Genomic DNA, 17,512 nt, shown 5'->3' on the forward strand with positions numbered 1-17,512 from the left:
AAATTTTCCATAAGTTGTTTTGGAACATTTAGGGACCTATGTGAAAAAAAGATGAAATTGATTTTTGCCTTACACACTATACAAAAATTAACAGAAGAACTGTAAACTTAACTACAAAAGCAAAACAATGAAGCATCCAGTGACATAAGAACAAATATGAGTGCTTTTTTTTAATAGAACAATAAACACCTTTATTACATGAGCTATGAATGATGCTTTATTTGCCTTTCCAGGCTTTGATCTTCCTCAGATAGAACTCCAGCTCCTTGCCTTCTAGCACATAGCCATCTGCTCTGCCACACTGGCCTGGTCTTGAGGCAATACAGGCAAGAAACTTGCCCTGCTGGAACTGCTCCTCCAGAAGACTGCTGATTTTAGCGTTCTTTTTCCTTTCATCATATTTCTTTTGGATTTTCTTTGATCATTTTTGTTTAATATTTCTTCCTCTTCAGGAGTCAGCTTGGCCCCCTTCTTGCGGCCTAGGGCAGCGCATAGTGAGACTCATACCACTGTCGGTATGGTGTGCTGTCGATAAGCACAGTGCAGTTCTTCACCAGGGTCTTGGTGCGGACCAGCTCGTTATTGGATGCATTGTAGACAACATCAATGATCCTTGTTTTCCGGGTACAACACTCAGAGCCCCAGGAAAAGTTCCCCACATCCAATCTTAGGGCACGGTACTTCTTATTGCCTCCTCGGACTTGGACTGTGTGTATACGATGAGGGCCAGTCTTCGTGTTGGCAGCAGGCCGTCCCAGCTCATACTTCTGCTTCTTGTGGTAGGGCTTTCTCTTACCCCCGGTCTTGCGACGCTTGTGCCAGTTGTCTCAAGAGATGCCCATCACTCGGTGCTGGCTGGAAAGAGGAAGTGCAAAGCTTCACGGTCCGGTTTCTAAACCAAATATGAGTTTTTATCAACTTTTGGAAGTAGTGATTTCTTAGCAGAACACACATACAACACACGTCTTTTGACAGTCTTTTTAAAAATGTGTTTATTTTATACTTTATGCACATTACTGCTTACCTGCATGTATGGTGTGCCTGTTGGCCATGGAGGGTAGCAAGAAGGCATCAGTTAGGAAACCAGAGTTAAGGAGTGTAAGCTGCCATGTGGGTGCTGAACCCAGGTCCTCGGCAAGAGCAGCAAGTATGAGGGCTAGAGAGATTGTTCTGCAGTTTAGAGCACTTGCTGCTCTTGTAGAGGACCTGTGTTTGAGTCCCAGCACCCATGTGGTGGTTCACAACCATCAACTCTAGTACCAGCAGATCCAATGACCTCTTTCGGCTTCTGAGGGCACCAGACATGCTTGTGGTACACACACACACACACACACACACACACACACACACACACACACACACACAAAACAAGTAAGTGCTCTTGTCTGCTACACCATCTCTCTAGCTCTAAGCGGTTGGACACTGCTTCCTGCCCCCACTGGGCTCAAGTCATCCTCCCCGCTGAACTCCGGAGCAGCTAGGTCTACAGGTACACACCAACACATCTGGCTTCATTGGGACTTTTTAATATTTAGAACAGATATATTTACATTTAAACAAATTAAAAGTAAAAACCTTAGTTCTGCAAAATGCACCATTGAATTAAATGTCAGATTTCCTGGGAATTCTCATTGGCCACAGTCCCAAGGAGACATAAAATCTAAGTAAGGTCTGAGAGAGTGTCCTCTGGTAACAGCCCAGTTCCAGAACTTTTCTCAATTTATCTCAAATGAAATATACAAAAACCACAGCTGAAAGCTGGAGAGCTTTGTGATGTCATGGCAGTAGAAACCTGGCTTTCTAACTTCTTCAGAGCTTTGCTAAGACTGAAACATGGTCTTTCAACACACAAGGAAAGGGGTGGCAGATTCTAAGAGCTGGGGCAGGAAGGAGTCTGAGTAGTACAAAACTGAAGGTGTTTTCATTCCTTTACCTTTTTAGGGGTGCTTTACATATCATTAAAATTAAAGTAAATGTTTGACACAATTTGCGCTGGTCTGTTTTTTTAAACATGATTATTGTGTCCATTCTAAATTCTTTTCTACTTAAAAGAAAATCATGACATTGTACCCTGGAAGTCTCTACTTCCCATTTAGGTGTGAGAGAAATCACTAATACAGAACAAGAAATCACTTGGAGTGAGCCTAGGGTCTGGGACTGGCGTTTGTATGTCTATTGAGTATCAACCCCAATATCATAACTTAGGTGCTATGGTCCTCATTCCAGGGAGGAGCTTAGAAGAGAATGGGGGCATGTGTCTCCAAGCTCTGAGGGCAGAAACCAACTTGACTCATCACAGCTGGGAAGGCCCGATCTTCCACACAGAACTGAGTCCATGAAGAGGAGTAGGTTTTGTGCTACCCTAGGAGGTACTTACACTTCAACATCCATGCCCTTTCATTTTCTCTCAATTAAAATGAAACACTGGTAATTTTACAACCTCCGATAAACTTGCACCCAACAAGGCAGCTGAGATTAATGGAAGACAGAAGGCAAATGGCATTCCAGTAGAAGCTGCTGAGTTGCCATTTTTCCAGGACACCAATTCAGCAGTCCACCTCCTTCCAATGTCTCTGACAAAGGCCCAAATCTCTACAAACAGGCAACAACAACAACAAAATACTGCTCACCTGGGATTAGGCATGTAGCTCAGTGGTTGAGCCTGAGCTTAGCATGTCCAGGCCCTGGATTTAATCTCCAGCACTGAGTGAGTGAGTGAGTGAGTGAGTGAGTGAGTGAGTGAGTGAATACATGAAATAAAAACAATTAGGGACTCAAGAAGGAGCTGTTATATCTCAACCTTAGAGAAGCTGATGGCTTAGAGATATTTAGAGATTGTAAAGTATAGAAGAATTTCTACACCTGAACTCTTGGGGTCCTAATGCTGTGTTGAAGAAGACAGCACTATTAAAAGCCAGGAAAATGAACACAGAGGTGTATGGAGAGAGAGAATGCAGTGTGGGGATGGCCCCAAGGGTAACCTTCAGTGTGCTATCTTACATACTTCAGTAAACCGAGTGCAGGAGAGGGTGCAGAAGAGCCATGCACTGCAAGAGCAATTGGATGTTACTGAACTAGGTTTTCACAGTGCACTTGCGCCAGCCCTTCCTTCATTTTCTAGACTTACGCCAGATCCTGTTGCAACTTCATTTCAACAGAAGAGATGGTTTCCCTGTATTTAAAAAAATGTAAATATTTTAACATCGCACAATATTTTTAGTCAGTTTTAAAAGAATGAAGATGTACTACAAATTTCAGTTTTCTGTGTAAAATATCATGTTAGTTTAAAATATTTAAGAAATTGAGATTTTCCTCCCCCACTTTCAATAAACCTAAGTTTCTTCTTTTGTCCTTCTTTTGGTGTTTTGAGACAGAGTCTTGCTGCATATCCCAAATTGACCTCAAACTTAACAATTCTCCTACTTCAACCTTCCATGTGTTTGTATTTCATGCTTATGCCACTGGTTCAGCTACCTCCATGTTTTCTATTAAGACAATACAGTAAATATTAGTAATAGTTACCTGATTTCACCTGGTGACATACCTATAGAAAATGTTAGAATTTGTGCATTTTTTAATTAAGTGCATGCATGCATGAGTGTGTGTGTGTGTGTGTGTGTGTGTGTGTGTGTGTGTGTGTGTGTGTTAGTAGAGGTTTCTATGTGTACATGGGCTCATGTGTGTTTGGGTGTGTATATATACAGTGTACTTGTGTGGGTGGAGACCAGAGACAAACTTGAGTATCATTCTCTAGGAGCTAGCCACCTTTTTACAGACAGTGTCTCTCACTGGCCTGGAACTTGCCAAGGAAGTTAGGCTAACCGGACCAGCAAGCCCAGGAATCTGCCAGTCTCTGCCTCCCCAGAGATGGGATTACAAGTGCAAACTACCATGCCTGAGATTTTTTGTTTTGTTTTGTTTTCCGAGACAGGGTTTCTCTGTGTAGCTTTGTGCCTCTCCTGGAACTCACTTGGTAGCCCAGGCTGGCCTCGAACTCACAGAGATCCGCCTGGCTCTGCCTCCCGAGTGCTGGGATTAAAGGTGTGCGCCACCACTGCCCGGCTCCTGAGATTTCTTAAAATGGGTTCCGGGCATCAAACACAGGTCCTTGTGGGGCAAGGAAAATATTTTACCAACTAAACTGTATTCCCAGGCACCACTAACTGCTTTTGTGTTTAGTTAATAAAACAGCTTTCTAGTAACTGACTTGATTAGCCAATTGCTTTGGATCAATTCTAATGTGGGGGCTGGTACTTTTAAATCTTCAGTATTGACTGCCAACATTCTAGGAAGCTTAACACCCCCTATGTAATCTAACAATCTTACATTCTAAATGTCTTTGTATATTTCCTTTTGCTGTCGCAAAATACTTGAGCTAGGTATTGGCTCACTGTTCTGGAGACTGGAAGCAAAAACCATACTATCAGCCTCTGTTCAACAAGTGAGGTCCTTTCCTGCTGCATCATCACATGTAGCAGAGACACCAATCTCCCCAGATTAAATCATAATTCTATTGTAACCTGTAATCAGAATCCCAGTTTACCAAACCAATTCTTGAATTCTCTGGAAGGGTAAACAAGTAATAGAGGAAAGGGGAGTGGTCCACCCTAGTCTTCAAATAGCCAGAAATGAGAAACTGACAAGTTGATAGACAAGAACTGCATCCAGTGAGAAGCCCAGGAGAGAATGTGGGAGTTAGTTGTATAATTAAGGTGGTAACTAAAATCCAGGGAAGCAGGGGGCCTAGCAGAAGTTAGGGCAACTCTCTGTTCTCTGGGGGATAAATCAGTCTCACTTCATACCCTGAAAATTTTTTCAACTGATTAAAGAGTTCAACATAAAAACCAAAATTCTACATGCGAAAGTACTGGAATAAATAGTGATGTGCTGATCTTCATGAAGAGGGAAACTCAATTGAGAAAATGCCTTCATGAGATTGGCCTGTTGGCAAGTCTGTGGGGCATTTTCTTGACTAATGATTGATGTGGGAGAGCCCTTCCCACTCTGGGCAGTGCCACCCTGAGCAGGTAGTCGTTGGTAGTATAAGAAAGCAGTCTGAGCAAGCCATGAAGAACAAGCCAGGAATCAGCATTTCTCTGTGGCTTCTGCTTCAGTTCTTGCTCAAGGTCCCCCTTACCTTGACTTTCCTCAGTGAAGGACTGTGATCAGGACACGTAAGCCAAGTTGCTATTGGTCATGGTCTTTATCACAGCAATAGGAAGTAACTGAGACAATTAGAGACTGTATTTAATATCTTTGAAGACTTTGAAATGGGACAAAAGACGAAGGAATCAAAGTTTAAGACATGGGTAGAAGTTTATTTGTTTGATTCTATAAAAATGTCTATCAACATAACAAAACACATACGCACAAGAGTAGTATCCCTAAGACATGTGACCAGGAGAGATGCTCACTGCAGCCATACATTAGGGATGAAAAGTTGATTGGATTGCCTCTCAGCCACAGCACTCTATGCTTCTGTGAGACCTAGAAGGCTCAAGATCCAAATGGAAAGTCCTCTGTCCATTTATCCATTCAACAGATTGGTGAGAACCTAATACATATCCCTTCTTGTCATACATAGTTGCTGAAGATTAAACTATGAATTAGACACAGTGAATTCTTGGTAAGGTGGCTGTTTGGGAAGACAGATCCTATCATCAGTTACTGTGGTAAGAACACAATGCAGAACAGGGCCCCAAGAGATCAGTCAGTCTTGGAACTGAGCACCACGTGTTACTCTGCAGTTCTCTTTGATGTTTCTTTTAATCAGTCATTACAAGCAGCAGTTTTGCCAAATAAGGGCTGTCTTTGACTTACAAAGTATATAAAACTCTTTTAAAACATTGTCAATTGTAGGGGCCATGGAAATTTTTATGTTCACAGGCATGCATTAGGGGAACCTGGAACATTAAGCACACAGAGTTGTTCCTTCAAGAGAAGAAATGCAAAGCCTATTTTCTGCCCAGAAGGCTGAAACGGATGTCCTTTCTAGCCTGGTGACTTTTGTGCAATCTATGTGGCCAGACACTTTCCTAAACTGGATCCTCTGAGACCCTTCTCAGAAACTTGTTTTTCTCAGTCAATCTCTAGAAGCTATCTTTATGGAAGGTATCACATGTACTTTACAAAGAGTTTCAATGTAGTCACGTCGGATCTCATTTGGCTTACTTTCCTCCTCGGAGAGATTTAGGTCTGCTTTGTTGTGTACATGAGATTGAGTTAATCATCACAAGAATAGTTCTCACCAGTTGTGCTGAGTTTAAATACTCCTAAAATAAATGACTCATGTTCAGACCCCCCAGGTTTGAACTAACTCCAGCTATTTAGTTGTGTTGCCTCGAACTTCCTTCTTTCCTCTGGTAGCTTGTCTCTCTGCTACCTGTGAAGGTCACAGAGGCCCCCACAATTAATGATTTGATAAATGAGGTTGTCTGCAAGTTGACTGGTACTTTATGCTCAGCACATTTATCTAGGACAGCTCAAAGATGACTCACAGAAAGAACACACTTGTGTACTTGGTCACCAGTCAAGAATGTCATCTTTCAGCACTCCGGAGGCTACAAGTCCCATCTAGAGACCATCAAGGTATTTTGTCCATGCACTGTCTTCATTTCATAAGCTGTGTCTCGTGTGTGTGCATGCACGAACAACATGATTGGTCCATTTTGAGTGAACACCTTCCCTTGGGTAGAAAGCACCATCCTTTGGGACTAAGGCCATGTATTGCCTTTCAAGGGTATGCAAAGTCACAAAGAATTCTTGCCTTGAAACAAATGACATGAAATTCAAGGGACAAGAAGGGGAATAGTAGAACGGGAATAGTGTGGGTGTTTGAGACAAATATGATCAAAACACCTTACCCACATCTGTCATAACGAGGAGACGCACTATTTTGTGCAATCAATAGACACTAACTTAAGAAAGAATTTGGATCTTACTTGTTTTTCAGGCCCTAGTCTTCCCTTTTCTCTTGGATGTTAAGAAACATTGCCCTGGATATAGGCAATCTTGTTTCCAGTTACACAGGAAACCATTGTCTTCCTGAGCGGTTCAACCACAGTTCTGTTGTGATGACAAATCAAACCCTTGGAAACCCTCTTTGTCAGCTACGTTTTTGGAAAAAAATAAACTGAAATCTGCATCGCGTGCCAAGCCCCAATGAAACAAAAAAAAAGTGATTGTTTAGTTTATACTGCTAAAAATCCCACCAATCCAGAAATCAACTTGTTTGTATAAGAAAGGTACCCCTCCCCTAAGAAAGACACCTGTCTCCCACCCCCACCCTGACCCTTCCTGCCCTTGCATTTTACCTTCAGCTTTGAGAACAGAACTTCCTAGTCCTCTGGGGGAGATTTCACTTCATCTTGATTAAGAATATTGGCAAAGATTCTAAAAGGAAGGTATAGATCATATGGCATGGTACTTATGTACCAGAAATTATTTAAGCTTCATAGAAGCTTGTTTACTCCTCTCATCCAGCTAATGAGTTGGATATAACATGTCCTCACTGTATAGATGATGAAACCAATAAACAGATGTTACACAAGTTGTCAATGGTCCCACAAGGCAGCATTCAACCCAGAGAGTCTGCTCCTCCTTCTGTGTGCCGACACTGCCTGCAACCTCACACAGCAAAGGGAGGAAGAGACCTTTCCAAATGTGTCAGGACAACTCTAGTTGACTAAGCTTTGCTACAGGTCTTGGAGGTCATTGCCCAGATCCATTTGTCAATGTTTCTGCATCTTGGAAACTGCTAGCAGCTGGAGACAGGGATGAGTAGAGCAGACTTTGCTGGCAGAAAGCATTTTAACAAGGAAAAGGCAGGATGAGGACTCCAAGCATAAAAGCCAGGTTCTGTGAAACACAGATTCAAAGAACAAAGGAAATGGTCCATCACAGAGCACAATCCCACAGCCATGGAAATGAAGACTGTGGCCCAATACATTATAATGCTTCTTTAAATCCAATGTCTTACAGATTTCATAGGCCTGTGAATACATGAGACTCACTAGTCAAATGTTGGTGATCTAACCAGTACCAGGATGATAAAATAATTTAGCATAATTTGGTGTAGGGAACAGAGGAAGGCTTGAGTGAGTGAAGTCCTGAGTGAATGTGTATTTTGACATGGGCAATGCATTGTAGAGGACACCCAAGGCCTCTCGGAAACATAGGAAATCAGAAAAGCTGTTACCCGTATGCTCCAGGCTCAAGAGAAACTGCAAGGCATTTCCTCAGGAACTCTGGTTTGAGTGTTTAGAAAGACTGGTCAGTGTATACAAAGACTCGTAACTGCAGCTTTCCCCTCCCCAGTGTTTACAGCCTGACTCTGCTCACCCACAGAGACCTCCTACTCTGGGATTAGCTATCCCCTCCCCCTGTAAGGACCTTATAAACAGGCTGTGGTTCCAAGTTGCCACAGTAGTGGTTAGAGAACCAACAACACCCACTCCCATCCCAGTTTCGCTGTCCATGTGTCTGTGTACCTGTTTTCATTCCCTAGCCACTGCTAGCTGGGGTTCTGGGGGCCAAGCCAGTAGGGTGGCAGCAATCTGGGTTCATTGTGCTAAGGAAACATACTACAGTCACAGTGCAATTCTAAAAGGGCAAGAGACAAAGCATTCCGGCTAGTGAAGCAGATGTGCAGTTCTCAGAGAAACAGAGGTTGTGTTTACAAGATGGAATGGGTGAGCTGGATGCTTTGGTTCTTTGGAAAGTGTCCACCCTGATCCAGTCATGGCACAGTCATTTCTAGCTCAAAGATTTATGGGCTAATATAGAAGATTGCCAAGGGGTTATTACTGAAGGCTATCTCTTTGACAACCTACCATGTTGCCTGGCAACAATTTCCTTGTTGATTTCATATCTCTTCTTATCATTGTTTCTGTAACTTCGGCAAATCTATCCCTATTCTGTTCCCTCCCACATGAAATAAAGTTCCTTTATATTCTGGGATTGCCAGGCAGCAGGAGAAAATGATGGATTCATCAGGCTTAATTGTGACATGAAAAGCCAGATACTTAGCTATTATTGTAGCCTCAACTTCAGTTTGAGTTTAAAGCAATTCTCGCAGCTCCCATTGACTATTAAAGCACCACCTGCAAAGCCTGTGACAGCAATCACAGTCAGGATGGAAGAAAGCAGGATGTGAAATTTCAGTGTTCAGATTCATGTGCTGGGAGGATTTGGCCAGAACTAGACTGCCTACAGGGCAGGGGAGGTCTGATCTTTGAACAACATAAAGCAGGAAGACACGGGTCCTTTTTCTAGCAGTCAAAATGCTGGAAGAGTCTTAAGTAGATCAGGAGAAATTGGAGGACTGTATCCTGACAGAAGTCAGGTTCATTTAAGCCAAGAGGAATTTTGTTTTCATGTGTCTATGTTTGTGGTCTGAGCGCATGTATGTATGTGTGGGTACACATGTGGTGTGGGTGCAGGTACATGTGTGTGGAGGCCCAAGGTGTCTTCCTTGATTACTCTACCTTATATATCAAGGCAGAGTCTCTCATTAAGCCAGCAGCATGCCATTTCAGCTGGTATAGCTAGCCAACTTGCTCCCAAAATCACCAGCTAGGTTTACCAATGGTTGCCATACCCACCCAGCTTTTACTGGGTTCTTGGGCTCTGGAACACCAGTCCTCACACTTGCCTGGTAAGGTCTTTGTCCTCTGGGCTTTTTCCTATGCCTCCAAAAGAAAGTTGGACAATTAATTATTCCTTGTGGGTCTTGGAGCTTCTATGCTCTGAGGTCTCCGGCAAATGTCTAAAACTCTGTAGCCAAGCTGCATCCATTACCTTCAAATTTTATATACTTGTAATTTGAAGATGAAATGTTTGGAACATTTGTCCCCAGTGAATGGTGCCATTTTGGCAGGTTGTAGAGACTTTAGAAAGTAGGTCCTAATGGCAGAAGCCAGTCACTAGGGGTGGGCAAAAGAATGCCTGTGGAGCTGGCTGGTTTCTGTTTCATGGTCTTCTGTGACATGATGAGCCTCCACCCCGTTTCCTTGCTATGCTACGGGCTGCTCCGCCATGCCTTCCCTGCCATGATGGCTCCAAACAGCTTTCCTTCCTGAAAATAATGTGGCCATAGCAATGCAAAAGTAACCAATATAGGCCTCTTTACGATAAAAATGCTTGTCGTGAAAATAATCTTTAGTTGCTATTTACGTCTTAGTGACAATCAGTCCCTTCTATGTTTGTGGGGACGAAGAATACAAGTCCAATATTTGACAAAAGAGGAATCCCAAGGGCTCTGGGCTCAGGAGAAAAGGACAAAACGATGCCTGACAGACACCCTTGCTGCACTATGACTTTTATAACACCGAATCCACAGATAACAATTACAGACGTATCTTGGTTTCTCCTTCTTTCTCATCAGCATTACCATTTTCATCATCCAAAGATCTGAAAGTAGAAGTTGGCGAATCTACTATTATAGTTAGAGATCATGGCACATGTGTCTGGGGAGACAGGACTTTTGAAATGGACTGGCTTTGTAAAGAGGATGCTTGAGTTGGGTGGAGAACTGCAGGGTAGTTCTTCAGGGGACCTTGGACCAATATAGTCCCTTGCCTACTTCTTATTCTTAAAAACCTGCATTCCCAAGGATATTAGGAATACAAGAGCGTGAGAAAGAGGACTCTTTTCTAGAAATCAGCTGTCTTTCTGTGCTTTAGTTCAGTTTGTCAATTAGCCCTGGGAAAATAAAGCCCGGGATAGTAGCATACTTTCTGGTCTCTCTCCGTGGTGGTACAAAGAAGGCTTTCATGGTAGAAAATCCATCCACTCACTCATTCCTTAGCCTTGGGACTCAGTTCCAAGGGCACCCTGGGCTTCCACCATCTCATGCTGCCTGTCTGTAACTCACTGCCTGTGAGTATGTTTATCTTACTAGACGCAGGTAAGTGGAAGCCAGTGCACAGTAAGATGGCTTCACAAAACCTTTCTAGACCTGTTTCCAGCAAAGATGTGGAAACTGAGGGAACTAGACTGAAGGTCATGGGAGTTGGATTAAGTACAGAGTGGAGGAGACAACTTGTTACTCGCATGCTTATCAAAGTGTCCTGACTCATCACAGTCTCTCTTCCACAATTCACTTTAAAAAATGTGCTGGTTTTGTGCTTGCAGACAGTATTAAGCAATTAATTCAGTGAGGGCTTGGTGTTCCTAAGACTGCATAATTGGAAGAAGTTATGATCAAATGTATCATCTGTCAAACTGTAATTCTGATCTTTTTATCTCCACCATGGTCAAGTTGCTGTCACATTGCAGGAACTAGATTAAGTGACTCAGATGTTCCTTTCCTGTCCTATGATGATATGTCCTGTGGCTGAATCAGAGATTGTCACCCAGCTCCACATATTTATGTTTTAAAACACAAGGAAAGCAAACCTCAGAAGGACATCACAGAATGAACGTTTAACACACCCTGGCTTTGCAGGTGTCAGAACAACTACTCCTGGACAGGTCCTAGCACAGCAAAGCAATGGCAGCCACTTCTATAAATATTCAAGACCATAGAGAAACATCTTTACTATGACCACCAAGCTTACTACACAGGGAACTTTGAGTTCTGTGACAAATACTTTCTCTGTACCCTGGCATTTTGTCAGTCAGTTAGTGCATGTCACATACAGTCGTGGTGATGTAGATTCTGACGGAACTCCCACATTGCCATGGTCTAGCTCCATCATGCACCCCACCTCACTTGTGTTTGTGATGCAGCTACAGCTGAGAAACGTACTGCACTGCCTGGGATACAAAATACACAGCTTGCTTAGTGACAGGACATGTTTGTTTTAAGACAGGGTCTCTCTCACAAAATGAAGGAGTTGATTTCCAGATAACAGCAAAGGGTATAGTATAGTAATACCAGCAATGTGGTAGATTTTTAAAGTCATTATCAGAAGTAATACAGACAGCCATGATGATAATTTCACCTCTCAAAAGGCTGAGGCAAGATGATCAGTGCTGCAAGTTGAGTCCCTGTAAATTTCAATCTTCAGTGATGAGTTTTCACTGCAGTTAAGTTCTGCAGATGAAGGTGAAAAATAAAGATGATTACCTTGACCATGAAATGGCCCAGCTGGGTTTGTATTCCAGTAGACTCACTCCTGGCCCATGCTCCTCACTGCATGGATGGCTGGGCTGCCGACAGAACCCTGGGGATGGGGGCAGAGGGCAAGGTTGGGCAGGGGGAATATGCAAAGATCTCCATTCGTCCATTCTACAAAGTCCAGCTTGTAGGCTGTCCATTTTATCACAGCCTATGTGGGTGGCACAGCCGGAGGTGTGCAGAACATGAACTGTGTGCCCCCTGGTGGCTCTGATTGCAGCTGTCAAAAGTCACATGAAGACTGCTATAGGCTATGGAAAATCATGAAAGGAAATAAGAAAAGGCAAGCCATGAAACAGGTTATGTAGGTTCCCAACTTTCACATACACACATGCATTTGAAAAGTACCCAGAGGACATATACTGGACTATTCACGATAGTGACCACTGAGGACATATACTGGACTATTCACGATAGTGACCACTGAGGACATATACTGGACTATTCACGATAGTGACCACTGAGGACATATACTGGACTATTCACGATAGTGACCACTGAGGCAAACTGTTCCCTCCTTTCTTTCTTTTCTGCATCATTTTTGCAGTGATCAAATATTGCTTTTGTAATCAGAGAAATAGGCTCTATTTAAAGATGTCACTTTATTTATCGTGTTGATCACAAACACTGAAAACAACCTTGGCCTGCATCGGTCACTGGCAGGTGCACTGGGCTGAGGTGCAGCTTCGGGGAGAGTTTGCTCCAGCCTCGGCCTGACTCCCGCTAGAGAGCAGCTTTGAGGACTACATCTACATAGACGCCAGGGAAACGTTATCCATTCATTTTCTTATTTAGCAAGTATGTACTTTCACATCCTATATGCTAGGCTTGATGGAAATACAAAAAGAAATCAAAGGCAGGGCCCATTCAGGAACTACACAAGCTTCCTGTTTCCTCCTGTCCTCCTTAGTTACAAGTTCAGTTTGAGGGTGTGACGTCTCTCTTGGGTGTGTTTGTAGCTTGTAACAAGTGGTCAAGAAGCGGCCAAATTGCATATGTGCTTTACATCTGGTATTTTACTGTTCAGATATTTTTTCTAGTCGCTGAGGTGTGCAGGAAGTCTTCTCTAAGACAGCAATTGTATTCTCCACATCTCCCTTCAGCCCCACCCCTACCGCCACCCCATGCATGTGACGTACATGTGGTGGGGTGTACATACAAATGCGTGTAAGTGCACGTGGAGACCTGAAGTTGATGTCAGATATCATCCTTGGTTACTCTCTACTTTATGGGGCAGTTTCTCAACTGAACCCAGAAGTTGCCAATTCTGGTCAATCTAGCCAGCTTGTCCCTGGGGTCCCATCTCTGTCTCCTAAGTGTTTGGATTGTAGGTGGCCATCACACCTGCCTGGTGTGGCTCTTGCAATGAGGTCTGGGGATCTGAAGTTCAGCCATGTTTGTCAGAGAACAGCTTTGTGGAGTTGCTTCTCTCCTTCTTCCTTTACATGGTATGGGAATTTGAGTTAGAATGGCCCCCACAGGCTCCTGTATTTGAACACCTGGTTCCCAGTTGGTGGCACTGTTTGGGGCATATTTAGGAGGTCTGACCTTGTTAAAGAAGTACGTGACTGCAAGTGGGCTTTGAGTTTATTACTTGAATTTTTTTCATTTATGTGTATAAGTGATTTGCCTGCATGTCTGTCTGTGCACTGTGTGCATACAAGGCCCATGGAGGTCAGAAGAAGGCGTCAAATCTTTCTGGAATTGTGAACCACCAGGTAGGCGCCAGGAATCAAACTTGGGGCTTCTGCAAGAGCAGCCAGTGTTTTTAACTGCTGGACTCACACCATTTCCAGTTGCTTTCTCTACTCCTGCTTGTGGCTTGAAGATGTGAGCCTCAAGCTTCTTGTTCCAGAAGCCACGTTCTGCCCTTGCAATCAGAAACTCTCATTCCTCTGGAACTGTAAGCCAAATAAACTCCTTTTTTCTTTACGTTGCCTTGGCCATGGTGTTATCATAACAGAAGAGTAACGTAGGTTCTGGGGATTGAACCCAGGTCTCCAGGCTTGTATGGAGCCGTTATCTGCTGAGCCACCACACTCACTACTGGTACCCAGAACACTGTGCTTTCTCATGCAGTATTAATAAAAGCTGGGCTCTCATTTAGAACTGATAAAATGCCCTAGTTTGAAGATACGTATCTTGAAAAGATGAGTGATTATTTTTCTTACAGCAGCTGGAGAGGTTCTCTGCAAGTCATTTATATAACATCATTGAATCTTAGTATGCTATACCAGGGTAAACAAAACCTAACAGACCTGGGATGTAAGGAATGAACTGTTGGGTGCTTCCCATTGCCATTTTAGAGTCTCAGCATGACCTTAACACGTGGCAACACAGAGGAGCTGCCTCCAGTTGGCAAATGTCCTGACTCCCTTATACACTGAGTCTTACTGAATTTTCCTTGGTATGGGCTATAGTATCACATTCATGTGTGCTGTGGTACATACTGTCTTGGACGGTGAAAATCTGCCTTTAAAAAACAGGTTTTCCTATTTTAAGGTTCGTTGAATTAACAAAAAGCACTTCCTGACTTCCACATGACTTTACAAATCAGGACTGGAACCATGTCTGTTTTACACACCATGATTTCTTCTGTTGAATATCTAGTAAAATGATCTTAGACAGTTCTATGGTTTGAAAGCTTGAAGGACAGTGTTCAATGAGCTCAGTGTTATCTCAAGAAATATATCAGAGGGAATGGAAGACTCATTTTGAATGGAACCACTTCTAGGTTCCATGACAAATACACTTCTTAGCTCTAAGTGACTTCATTTCCATGTTTAGAGAATGCAAACCAATGAAGCACTGAGTAGTGAATCCCAGTGAAACATCAGTAAAGCTGATGCATTAGTCCCACATGAATTTCATATTTTCCTACGCTTCATCAAAATTATAAAAATCTTGCATACTTCCCTAGAAAAAAACGGGGTAAATGGCAGGCGTGGTGGCGCATGCCTTTAATCCTAACACTTGGGAGGCAGAGGCAGGTGAATCTCTGTGAGTTCAAGGCCAACCTGTTCTACAGAGTGAGTTCCAGGATAGCCAGAGTTACACAGGGAATCCTTGTCTGAAAAAACAAAACCAAACACAGACAAACAAACAAACAATAAACTAGGAAAAGAAAAATGCAGTAAACAGGGGAGTTAGTTGCCACATGATGTTATGGGTCAGAAAGATGATAGGAAAATGAAGCAAGCCAGGAACCTGCTTATTCTCCAAAGAAGTTGTCTCAAAGTCTTAGAGTTGTCATTCACAAGGAGTTGAGTCAGGGGCAATCTCTTCCTACTTCAGACCACTGCGGGACTTCTGAAATGGAAAACTCCAAACACAGCCGACAGTTTGAGTCCTGTTTAGTCACCAGAGGACACACCTGACTGATGCTGTCTCCCTGCTTGACACTTAGCATGCAGGGAGCTGAACTTTCACCCACAGGCAGATAACAAAAGGGCCCCCCACTATCTAAGTGGAAAGCCCCAAGGACTGACTTCCAGGGTTCTCAGCCTGAACAGGAACAAAACCAACACACTGACCTTCCATCCGTGTTCAGAGCTTCCAATTTCATGCTGGACATGAGGACAGGAAAGTGACAGAGACCAAAACAAAGGAAAAAGAAAAAAATTAAAAAAAATTAATATCTCAGGGAGTTAAGCAATCATCAAACAAGTAATACAATAAATACAGGCTTCTAGGGTGTCGGGGGGAAGAGAGAACAGAAGAAAAGAATGAGAAGAGGGAGGTGGAAGGGTGGAGAGGAAAGTACTTAAGAGAAAAACAGGCCCTGGGAAATTTAAGACAGGATGGCGGCAATGAAAGAGTAAAAACCAGAGGTGAAGAATTTTCCCAGAACTACAGTAAGAACGAAAAATGAACAGGGGTGGGATCAGAGTGGAGGATGGTAGAGTACATCCCTCCCCAGTGAACTCCCCACTGGTGCTCCAGCTAAATCTATTCACCTCCCCACTCTGTCCAGCTCATTCCTGATTCAGTTTTTTATGTAACACAACACTAGCTTTTCACTCAACAAATGCAAGACTGTCTCTTTCATTCACTGGTATTTCTAAGATCAACAAGATCACTTAGTGTAAAACAGGCAATATTTAATGAATTAGACAGAGAAAGGTCCCTAGAAGTGTAAGACAGGAATTTCCATCTAGAAAGGTCCTACCAAATGCACGTAAAAACTATTGAAAACTTCCTACACACCAGAAACAGAAGATTCTAGTAACCGCTTTGTTTAAAAAACAAGGATACCAGATCGAAACGTCCTCAAACTTCTAAGTAACAACATGGGAAAGTAGAAGACAATGGACAACTACTTCCTCACCTAGCATGTATTCCCAGTCAAACCATCGGACAAGCCTAAATGTAGACTTTAAGCATCGCTTGCAGTCTTTAAGGGTCTACACTAGCTCTTCTCAGCACCCTTCAATGATAAAGCTACTGGAGGAAGTATGCCACCTGAGCAAGAATGAAGTCTCTGCAGTATGTTGCCTTTCTAGGATGATAAAACTAGATATCCCAGCAGTAAGACATTGTGCAGAAACAGGTATTCCCACCAGGAAGGCAGAGGCACTCACTCTCAGGATGACAGGTGACATCAACTCTCAATTGCCTAAGGAATCTCTAGGAGACATTACATTAAAGGAGTAAGAAGAGACCCACTAACTCCTGTGGAAATGTACAAACTGGCCTTCAAAAAGTTTGAGAAGAATTAGCATCCAGTCCAAGTCTAGTGATAGTGACATAACTTCAGGAACACAAAAAATGAACTGTATTTACAAACAGAGCTACATATAAATAAGGACTACTAGACTTGGGGAAATACTTGCTGCAGAATTTAACTATGCAAAGATGTGTTGCATTTGTTTATGTTGCGGAATGTTTAACTATGTGAAGATGTGCTGTGTTTGTTTATGCTGTAGAATATTTATCTACATAAAGATGTGTTGCATTTGTTTAATTATGTAAAGATATATTGCTGTTTTACCCTGCCTGCCTAAGGCACCTGATTGGTCTAATAAAAAGCTGAACAGCCACCTATAGCGAGGGAGGAGGTATGGGCAGGACTTCTGGACAGAGAGAGTCAGTAGGAAGAGGAATTTAGGCTGAGGGGAGAAAGAAAAGGAGATGACAGGGAGACATCAGGGGCCAGATAGACTCAGGAAGCAGGAAAGTGGGACATACACAATGAAAGGAAGGTAAAAAGCCCCAAGGCAAAACATAGAAACAGGTTAATTTAAGTTAAAAGAGCTAGTGGGACAAGCCTAAGCTAAGGCTGAGCATTCATAATTAATAATAAGCTTCAGTGTGTTTATTTGGGAGCTGGCTGGAGGCCCAAAGAAAAATTCCAACTACAAGTACTGCAGTCTTTCAGAGGCCACTTAAAGC

At 42.9% G+C, this 17,512-nt stretch overlaps 1 pseudogene; it reads right to left on the reverse strand.

Moving 5' to 3' along the window:
* Window positions 1-217: 217 nt before the first annotated feature.
* On the reverse strand, window positions 218-842 carry LOC131910395 (small ribosomal subunit protein eS8-like; annotated as a pseudogene).
* Between the last annotated feature and the right edge of the window lie 16,670 nt (window positions 843-17,512).

This window comes from Peromyscus eremicus, chromosome 5, assembly GCF_949786415.1.
Source record: "Peromyscus eremicus chromosome 5, PerEre_H2_v1, whole genome shotgun sequence".
Taxonomy (NCBI): Eukaryota; Metazoa; Chordata; class Mammalia; order Rodentia; family Cricetidae; genus Peromyscus; species Peromyscus eremicus.